Raw genomic sequence first — 10753 nt, 5'->3', positions numbered from 1 at the left:
CTATTAAAATGAGAAGTGGCCAATTTTAAGGTCAACATGCAAAAACAACAGCATTTATTAAAACAGCAACGTGTAATTACAACCTTTCGTGAGGAAAAGTGTCTCATTGCTGATAGCAATAAGACCCAGGAGCAGACCAACAAGTGGGTGGATCTGACATAAAAGAAAACCAGAAAACTGTGCTGAAGCTCTGAGTAAGCGGAGACACGCCCGTCCCTGAGCAGAGGACTCCAAGCACATAAGTGTCGGTTTTCCAAACTGCGCCCACACACTCAGAGCACGCCCGAGAGAATCCCCAACAGGGCCGATTTGAAACACGCGATTCTACGCTCCGTGCGCGACAGAAAATTCGCCGGATGAGTTGAGCAGTGTTTTTAAGAGGCCTGGGAGAAGGAGCTCGCTGTGGAGCTGGCGTGATCAGCGCACAGTGTAGTTGTGCAGATGTCGACAAATGGCTCCGCGGTCAGGACTGAAAGACCAGAGACAGAACCACGTGCTCATGGGGATTTAATTTAGGAGGAAGCTGGCCCTTCGTGTCAGTGCAGAAGAGATACTTCTCTCCATAAAAGATGATGCGACAACTGGCCGTGCGTTTGAAAAAGAAAATGTGACATTCCACCAACACAGCCACCACTTCTCTCTGAGCCCGTGAAGGGCAAGCTGCTCCCCCTCGAAGGTGACGCCGAGTCCCCATCGGGGCTGCTGTCTGTGGGGGCCTTGGGGGGCACTGTGCCTCAGCTACACTGTATCAGGCTGAGGGGACCCACATAAAGGACCCTCCACCCCTCTCCGTGTTCTCATGGGCTGGGTCTAAACACAGCCCCGGAAGAAGTCCACCCTCCACTGTTTCTGGAACTCAGCTGAAGAATTTGCAATCCCGGGCAGATCCAGAGCCTGAGACCGGAGAGAGCAGGGGTCACGTGGAGTTGTCATCCTGTGCTCAGGGGGTGGGTCTCGTGGCGGATCATCAGAAGTCCCGTTCTGCACTCATTCCAGGCAGGACCCCAGACCCCCCTCTGGCTCTCTGTGTGCTTCCGTTCACGCTGCCATCTGAGGCGGGGGAGAGAGGGCTTGGAACCCGCCCTCCAAACGCAAATGAGCAGCCTGGTTAATAAAACAAGTTATGCACTTCTTGACGTTCATCCGTGTTTCGGTCCCAGAAAGGCTGTGGGACAAATTCTCACAGTCCGGCGCTTCCTCACCAGCCCGGCCTCGCTCAGCTCACACTCGGGCTTTCCCACAGCGGCAGCTGAGCTCGCCTGCCGCTGGCACCGGGGAGAGTTCTCCACAGACACAGATGTTTGCGAGGTTCCTGTTGTCGGAAAAGCCACCCCAAGCAGAAAACACACCCCTGGAAGCAAAGAGGAGGAGCTGTCCTGCCCGTGAGCCGCTCACATCTTAACTAGAGCCGGAACTGGGGACCCAGGACGTTTTCACATGGCTCTCTGAGTCCCCGGCTGTAGGGTGGCCCAAACTGTGCTTTCATCAACGGATGCAGCGTGGACGCCTTGCTGGAGCTTCCGTTTTAGGAGCTGGCTAATGACCATCAGGGCACACGTGTGTGCGTGGGCTGCCCTTTACCTCAAGGTCCAGCTTCCCCCATCATGCCCGAGGAAGGGGAGGCCCTTACATCCCACGGGGAGGTTGGGTAGGGGAACCCGGTGCAGGGAGAGCTCGGAGGCACAGTCACCACCCCCGGGAACAGTGTCCCTGCAGAGTTGCCCGCCCTGAACGGGCCCCATGCAGGGCCTTCCCTGGCCCCACGCCACCCAGACCCCGAGCTGTGGGGGTGATGGGTGGCTTCCCCCATGTGCGTCCTCAAGGGTGTGTGCAGGGCAGGTGGGACCAGAGGCAGGTGCCCACAGGCGCCTCGACAGGGAGAGCTCCTGTTCTGCTTCAGGGCAAGGTGGCCCTGAGGGGCCTTCGGGACACCACCTAGTGGCGCTCTCCTGCAGACCTCGGAACCTCTGGGAAGGGCCCTCCTGCAGGGCCTGGCGAGCCATCACCCTAGAGGGCAGACCCCACTGTGGGAGGTCACCTGTGGGTGCTGGACCCACATGCTAACCACAGGAACCTGCATGCCCCCAGGAAACCCCAGGCAGCCTTCACGTCTTGGTCATTTGGTGGCCTGGGTCCCACGGGCACCTCGGCCATCCCTTGAGGGTGATCCTGGCAGGTGGCCCCCAGGTGCTCCCGTTAAGAAATTCTTCTGGTGTGTCCACAGACTGAGTCCCCTGCCATCAGGAAACGCTCCCCTGTGCGTTTCCAGGGACAAAAGCAGGACGTCATTGCTGCGGATGCAAGGAGCAGGGGCAGCACGGTGTGCTAAGTCCAGAGGCTTCTAACGCACGGATCCTGGTCACTCTGTACCCTGGAGAGCGGGGCGCACATTGTGAGCCGTGTGTGTATTGGGGTGCCTGCTCTCCCCAGGAGAGCCACTCCTCAGGGACCTGGACTCAGGCCGTCTCGGCCCCCCGCCATATCTGCATCCTCTCCCCTGACCGGTCTCCCTCCACAGCTGGGCAGCTACTGTGTCTTGTGGTCAAGGGTTCACAGTTTTGTGCCACTTTATTGCAACTTTGTTGTGGCCTCAGAGGGCAGATGGTGATGTCCTCCAGCTGGCTGCCCATCTCCTCCCTGCCCCCTGGCCCTGCGTTGTTAATGCTGACACTTGGTGCCCTCGGCGGGCCAGGCAGCCCTAAGGCTGCCCCTCCCCTCCCCTCTGCTCCTCCGCCCCGACCCCGGCGCTGCCCCTAGGTGGGCTGGGAGGTGTTTGTGACATGGCTCCAACCTGGGGATGTGCCTGGACCAAGCTGAGGGGGTTAGAGCACTGGGGTCCCCCTGGAAACAGCGTCTGCTCCCCTCTCCGGAGAGGACATCCCACCCCACAGGCCTGGCCCCTGTGAGTCCATGTCCCACCCTCCCTCCCCGCGGTCTGCTGAGGACACAGCCCTCCCAGCCCGGGCTGGGCCTCACCCTGGAATCCCAGCTTCCAGAAGAATCTGTCCCTCTTCGGAGACCCCTTGGCTGGGAGTGGGAGTGATCCCTGTACCCGTGTCTCCGCCACCCAGGTGAGGATCTGGGGTGCCAGTACTGACCCTTCTGAGACCTGTGGGGAGGGAGGAGCCCCCAGGGCCCAGCAGGGACTTCAACAAGTGCGGCCCCAGGACTTCCACGCCGCGCCTGCCTGGACCCAGCCAGTGGGCCTCCTCCTGCCTCCTCAGGTGAGGCTCTGACAGCGCCTCTTTGCAGGTGCTAGACCAGGCGAGGGGGCCGGAGTGGCTCTCGAGGCCTCACTGGACAAGAACGACTTGGCTTCCCTGCCCGGCCTTGCGTCCGAGGACCCCTAGCTCCTTCCATCTGAGGCTGGTGGACCCACGGGCAGCCAAAACACTTCGGAGTGGGACTCTCTCCATCCCGCCTCCCTTCCTCCCTCCGTTTCCTTCGGACTGAAGTGGGAAGCACTGGGGGACAGGGCTCTCTTGCCCTCTTGTGGCCACATCACCGCGGTGGACGCTGCTGGGCCATGGAGTCAGAGTGAGTGCCTTGTCACACTGGAGGGGTTTCGAGACTACACCCAGTCAACAACCTGCAGCCGTCGCTCCTTGGAGAGACCGTTGTGCAGAGGAAGGAAGCTGTTTCCAGTTACTTGTAGAAAGATTTCTTTTTGTCTTTTAATGAAAGATGCATAAAACCTCTCCCGGGTCATTCCTGGTAAGGACCATAGTCCAGGGATCAATGAGCAGAGGTAGGAGGGGAGGGAAAGGAGGGGAGGGCAGAGCCCACGGAGAGCAGGTGCCCCCTCGGGTAATGAACTGGGCAGTGGGTGCCCAGCATGGAGAGCCAAGGGCCGCTGGACCCTGAGTGGCTTACCTGTTCTCCAGCCTCTTTCATCCCGCAGGTGTTCCTGGAGGAAACAACCAGGAGGGGCTGCAGAAGGCACCCAGACCTCCTGGACCGGCAGGGTGAGTCACCAAGTCAGCCCCCGGGTCTGGAGGATGGCCGGGCCCCCCACAGTGCAGACCAATCTTCTGAGAAACGACTCTGGGCTTGTTTGGGGGCCGGGGGCTCTGTTAGAGCTGGAGCAGGGCCGTGCCCACAAGCACCCGCCTGCGGGTCCCCCAGACTGGAAGCCCTGGTGGGAAGGACGAGGCCCGCGCTCCCTTGTTTGTTGTCTTTGTGTGGAGTACTGACCTTTGTTTGTGGTGTGTTTCCTGGCTCTCTTTCAAAAGTGAGTTGGCTTCAGTCTGGGCCCCCAGCCACCAGTTCCAGGGCAACAGAAAAAGTGTACCCCACATCCCAAATCTTTTCAAAAGAGCGAGTATTTGCTCACAAAAACAGCAGCTGCTCTTCCGAAGTGGCTGGAACGTACTTGCCCAGCAGTGTGGGGTGGTGCATGCCTGGGGAGTGACAGGAGGCTTGCGGAGTGGGACCAGCTGTCCTTGGCTGGGCGGAGGCCCAGGTGTGGCTGCAGGGCTGTGGGTGCCTGGCGGGGAGGGCCGAGGAAAGAACCCTCCCATGGGGGGGCGTCGTGCTCCCTCACGGCTGCACGCAGGTACCCATCCTGGGGATAACGTGTGGGTCTCCAAGGGGGTATCTTTAGCCAGAAGGTGCCTTGTCCAAGGGGAGAAGGTGGGTTGTTTGCGTTCCTGAAGAGGGGGCTCAGGCGGCAGTGGCTGCACGTGGACCACGGAGACATCCTGGTCTTCCCAGAGCCTCTCCTGCTGGTCCCCCCCTGGCCGGGGGGCTGTGGGGACCTTAGGACCAGGCCTGGTCTGTGGTGATGGAGTAGGTGTGGAGGCGGCCCCCTCTGCAGAGGGACCCCAATGCAGAGTGAAGCCCTGGGCGGGCGGGGCGGCCACACTGGCTGGAGTGCTGGGGTGGATCTGCAGGGACTCCGCAGAGCTGAGCTGCCAGGTGTCCAGGTGGTCAGTTAAGACAAGGAGCCTGTGATGGTCGATTTCATGTGTCAAGCTGACTGGGCTAAGGGGATGCCCCAATAGCTGGTAAAACACTGTTTCTGAGTGTTTGAGTGGGGATGCTTCTGGAAGAGACCAGCACTTGAATCAGTGGACTGAGGAAAGACGGCCCTCCCCAGCGTGGGTGGGCCTCACCAGTCTGTCAAGGGCCTGAATAGAACAAGACGGGAGAGGAAGGGTGAATTCGCTCTCTCTTCCTGAGCCGGGACATCCACGTGCTGCTGCCCCCGGACATCGGCGCTCCCGGTCCTCAGGCCTTTGGACTCCACGATTGACAACATCAGCCTCTCACTCTCAGGCCTTCGGACTTGGACTGAACCACACCACCAGCTTTCCTGGGTCTCCAGCTTGCAGACGCGGGCTATGCCCCTTGGCCTCCATAAGCGGGTGAGCCGATTCTTATCATAAATCTCCCCTTACGTTTATCTAGATATAGCCTGCTGCTTCTGTTTCTCTGGAGAATGCCGACCAACACGGAGCCAAAAGGAAAGTGTCTATCTGGACTTCAACCACTGACTGGGACATTATAAGCAAGATGCTGAGCAGGAGAAAGCGCTGCCCCCTCAGTGTCCATTTTCCTCACAGAAGGTGGAGTCTTCATGAATACCCGTGATTTGATTATTTCTCTTAGGTGAGGACTCAGGAATGGAACGGCTGGGTCATATGGTGGGTGTGCGTTTAACTTTGCAAGAAACTATCAAAATGGTTTCCAAAGTGGCGTTGTGAGAGCTCCACCATTCCGCATCCTTGCCTCACTTGGTACTGCCGGTGTTTCCACCTTTACCACTCCAGCGGCAGAACGATGGGGCCCCAATGGGATTTCAATTTCCCCTCCCTAATATCTGAGGACACTGAGCATCTTTTCACGGGGCCATTGGCCTCTTCTGTTAAGCACGTCTTCAAATCTTTTGCCCTTTTGGTATGGAGTTGTCTGGCATCTTACTGTAAAATTATTGAATTTTAAGATCTTTATACGTTCTGGATTAAGTTCTTTGTTAGCTAGAACATTCTGAATATTTTCTCCCAGTCTGTGGCTTACCTTTTCGTTTTCTTAAGTGTCTTTCAAAGGTTTTAATTTTGATGAAGTTCAACTCAGCCTTGTTTTCTTTTATGGTTCATGTTTTTGTGTCTTATTTAGGAAATCTTTGCTTAGCCCAAGATGACAAAGATTTTCTCCTATGTTTTCTTTTAGAAGTGCTATGGTTTTATCTTTTGGCTTGGGTCCACAGTCCCTCCTGAGCTCTGTGAGTTATGTTTGTGCGTGTTATGGGAGGCAGTGACCGAGTTCCTCTCTCCTCATTTGTTGTAAGGACTATGCTTTCCCTGGTGAGTTACCCAGGTACCTTTATTGAAAATCAAATGACCGTATATGTGTGGATGTGTTTCTGGGCTCTGCATTCTGTCCCACAGATCCGCATATCAGTCCTTTCACCAGTATGTATCTTCCTTGGTCACGTGGCTTTAAAATAAGTCTATGAATTAGGCAGTGTAAATCCTTTAGTTTTGTCGTTCTTTGTATTTCTCGATTAAGTTTTTGTGATTATATTTTTTTCCAACCAGATTTCGAGGGTAAAAAAATTAGGAGCAAAAATTAAAATACTGACTATATTCCTAATTTATAGACTTATTAAAACTATGGTAATCCAGCCAACGTGATATTGGTGAAAGGACTGACATAAAGATCTATGTAACAGGATAGAGAGCCCAGAAAAAAAAAAAATATATATATATATACCATCTGCTATTTTTTCTATTTTTGTTTATTTTTTCTTTATTTTTTTTTAAATTGAGATATAATTGACGTATAACATTGTATTAGTGTTAGGTGTACAACATGATGATTTGGTAAATGTATATATTGTGAAATGATTACCACAACAGGTCTAGTTAACATCCGTCTCCACACATAGTTACACATTTTGTGTGTGATAAGGACTTTTAAGATCTACTCTCTTAGCAGCTTTCAAATATACACTACAGTATTACTAACTATAGTCACCATGCTGTCCATGACATGCCCATGTCTTACTTACTTTATAACTGGAAGTTTGTACATTTTGACCCCCTTCACCCATTTCGCCCACCCCCCACTCCCTGCCACTGGAACCACCAATCTGTTCTCTGTGAGTTCTGTTTTGGGGTTGGTTTTTCCTTTGTTTGTTTTAGATTCCAGATATAAGTGAGCTCATATGGTATTTGTTGTTCTCTGTCTGACTTAATCACTTGGCATAATACCCTCCAAGTCCATCCATGTTGATGCAAATGGCAATATTTCCTTTTTTATGGCTGAGTAGTATTCCATTGTATGTATCCACCACATTTTTTTTATCCACTCATCCCATGATGGACACCTAGGTTATTTCCACGTCTTGGCTGCTAATTTTTTTAGGGCTCTCTGTGTCTATGTTCCTGAAGGATACTGGGCTGTAGTTGTCTTTTCTTGTGATGGCTTTGGTTTCATATGAGGGTGATTCTGGCCTCATAAAGCAAGCTGGGAAATACTCCCTCCTCCTCCACTTTCTGAATGGGTCTGTGTGGGATTGCTGTTATTTCCTCCTTAAATAGAGTTCATCAGGTTAGCCCTCTGGGCCTGGAATTGTCTTTGTGGGAAGATGATAGATTACAAATTCAATGTCTTTAACAGATAAAGAGAAATTTATATTTTCTGTCTCTCTTTTTTTTTGGTGTCAGTTTTGGTAACTGCATCCTTCAAGGAATTTGCCCAGTTCAGCTAAGTTGTCCAATTAATTGGCACAAGATAGTTAATAATTACCCATTATCTTTTTTTTTTTTTTGGTGAGGAAGATTCCCCCTGAGCTAGCATCTCTTCCAATCTTCCTCTACTTTGCATGTGGGATGCCTCCACAGCATGCCTGATGAATACAGTAGGTCTGTACCTGGGATCCAAACCCATGAACCTGGGCCACCAAAGTGGAGTGCACAGAACTTTAACCACTCGGCCACAGGGCTGGTCCTGCTCGTTATCCTCCTAGTGTCTGTAGGATCTGTAGTGGCGCTCCCTCTTTCATTTGTGATTTTGGTGATTTTTGTCTTCTTGAGGACGACCACCAAACAAACATCACAGATCTTTGTTCACAATCAGTCCCGCGAGCAGCTTAGCAACTTTATCCATCTGTCAAGGAAGCAGCTTTTGGTTTCACTGATTTCCTCCATGGTGTTTCCCATTTCATTGTTTTCTCATCTTTATTTTTCCTTCTCTGTACTTACCTTGGGTTAAATTTGCTCTCTTTTCTCACTTCCCATGCTGAATACTTAGGTCATTGATGTCATTGATTTTTATACCATTTCTCCTTTTTTTTTTATTCCTTTTTTTTCTTTTCTGTTTTTTTTAGGAAGATTAGCCCTGAGCTAACTACTGCCAATCCTCCTCTTCTTGCTGAGGAAGACTGGCCCTGAGCTAACATCCGTGCCCATCTTCCTCAACTTTATATGTAGGACGCCTGCCACAGCGTGGTTTGACAGGTGACACTTAGGTCCACACCTCGGATCTGAACGGGCGGAGCCTGGGCTGCCAAAGCAGAACGTGCAAACTTAACCGCTGCACCACCGGGCCAGCCCCTCTTCTTTTCCAGTGTAAGACTTTGTAGCTGTAAATTTCTCTAGTTGATCTCCATCTCACAAACGTGGACATATTGTGTTTGCTGGTTCACTTCCACTTATCTAGTTCTTAAGCCTCATGCACTCTTCTTTTGGAAGTTTTATAACAATCTAACATCACATGGATCTTGTTTGGATTCGAACAAATCTGCTGCAATAAAGGACATTTTGAAACAACCAGGGACGCTTGCATGCAGACAGTGAATCTGATGATATTACAGCATAAGTAATAGATTTTGTAGGTGGGATAATGACATTGTGGCTGTGTAAGAAAATGTCCTATTTCTTAGATAGGGTGAAACAACTTGATGTCAATCATTTGCTTTAAAATATTATTTTAAAAAGAAAAGAAAAGAAGAAGAAAGAGATGGAAGAACAAGTTTGCAAATGCTGAAGTTGCTGAGCCTGGGGGTGGGCATGGAGGTGCTCAGATTCCCGCTGCTTCTGTGAATGCTCGAAAACGCATGATAAAGTTTTAAAAGTATGTTCTGAGATAACTTTACTAAGACAGAGACAAAAAAGAAGAAAGAACAACTCAAGCCCCGGTGAAGACTGTTCATTTGTGGGTTAAGTGTGAGTGCAGCACGCAGAAGGTGCAGCCACCAGACAGCCAGGGCCCCCGAGGCCTGCCCTGGGCCCCTGATGCACCGCCCCCCAGGGGCCCCCAGCCACTAGCTGAGCATCCTGCCTTACATCCAAGCCCTGCCTAGCTACCTTCCTGCCAACTGTGATGGCCATGCCTGGAATAGAGCCCTGTCCGCCTTGGTCGGGCTTCCAGGTGTTCATTGTACTGTTCTGGGGGCCGCCTGCCTTCAAGTCAGAAATTGGGCACTGTTAGCACGGGTCCCCTCGGGAGACAAAGGGGTGTGCCCACATTTGGCCAGCCCTGGAGTGGCTTGCCTGAGAGGAAGCCCAGCAGTGTTCAGGTACCTGCTGGCCCCCCTGGAGCAGACAGAAATCAGGGTCCACTGGTGTGTGCTTTGCAGAGGGACAGCGGCAAACACACCTGGTTGTAAGTGCCTCCAGGTGAAAGTGGCCCAGACAATAAGTTCATGATTCCACTTCCCTCGCTGCCCTCCTCAGGGTCCCTCCATGGCTGGAGAGGCCGGGTGCAGCCAGGCCCTGCGTCATGGACTGAGGTCGGCCATCCCCCTGGGAATGCAGGGTGCACTTTGTAGGGGAGGAAGACAATGCCTCTACCCTCTAGGCCCTTCTGGCTGTGCTGAGAATTAAAGTGACATGAGACAGAATAGCAGGAGAAAATCAAACCAAGCTTTATAACATATATACATGGGAGGAAACCTGGGAAAGCACAGTAACTCTCAGAATGGCTGAAGCTGTCACCTTAAATATCATCTTTAGCTGAGGAGGATGTTGGGGGTAGTGGTTTGGGACTTCAAAGGGGAGGAAGGCAATTCACAAGGAAATGGAAAAGCAAATGTTTGCTAGATAGAACTTTGATCAGAGTAGGCTTAGCAAGGACCCTCCCAGTCTACGATCCCCATTGTTATCTGTGGTGATGGCCTGTCCTGGGGACAGTGCTTCTATCTTAAATTTCTTTCAGGCAGTTAGGGGGGAGGTCAGAGTTTCTTTCAGAGTCTTCTGTCCTTAACCAAAGAGACATGTTTTGGGGTGGCCAGTTCTGATCCCCCACAGCTTCATACCAGGAACTGCAAAGGCTCCAGTGGGGCCGGACGCGGTCCCCCTCCCGCGGGCAGGAGCTAAGTCCTTCTAAGACAATGCCCGTGGGGGAGGCCTGGGCCGGCGTCCAGGGGCAGGGACGGCGATGCCGGCGAAGGAGGGGGCTGCCGTGAGAGACCGGGAGCAAGGCCCTGCTCCAGAATGGGGGTCCTGAGGTGATCCCTCTGACCGCCCGACCACAAAGCGTGACGCACGCCCCCCCCCCAAAATGTCCTATGACCCCTAACGCGGAGGGGTCGCTCTGACGCCCTCGCACTGTGGTTCTCCGCAGAGAGCGCCCCACCGGGCCGGCATCCTGCCCCCCAGCACCCCTTCCACCGGCGCCCCCCGCATCCGACCCCCACGCCAGCCTCCAACCGGGCCTCCACTCATCGCGGCCGCAGGTGGGGATGCTTCTCCCACCGGCCCGGCCCCGCCCCCAGTTACCCCGCCAGGCCGGGGAGACAGCCAGCCTC

At 53.1% G+C, this 10753-nt stretch overlaps 1 long non-coding RNA gene across 1 annotated transcript; it reads left to right on the top strand.

Annotated features, from left to right (window-relative positions):
* Positions 1-206: 206 nt before the first annotated feature.
* LOC139041005 (uncharacterized) lies at positions 207-8776 on the top strand. The gene is made up of 6 exons (XR_011495445.1): positions 207-3071; positions 3253-3537; positions 3902-3965; positions 5410-5610; positions 6172-6305; positions 8333-8776. It is a non-coding gene; the product is annotated as an uncharacterized lncRNA (long non-coding RNA).
* The last annotated feature ends 1977 nt before the right edge of the window (positions 8777-10753 follow it).

Source organism: Equus asinus, chromosome 18, assembly GCF_041296235.1.
Source record: "Equus asinus isolate D_3611 breed Donkey chromosome 18, EquAss-T2T_v2, whole genome shotgun sequence".
Taxonomy (NCBI): Eukaryota; Metazoa; Chordata; class Mammalia; order Perissodactyla; family Equidae; genus Equus; species Equus asinus.
The sequence above is the reverse complement of the archived record's forward strand: the minus strand, read 5'-3'. Positions and strand labels throughout refer to the sequence as shown.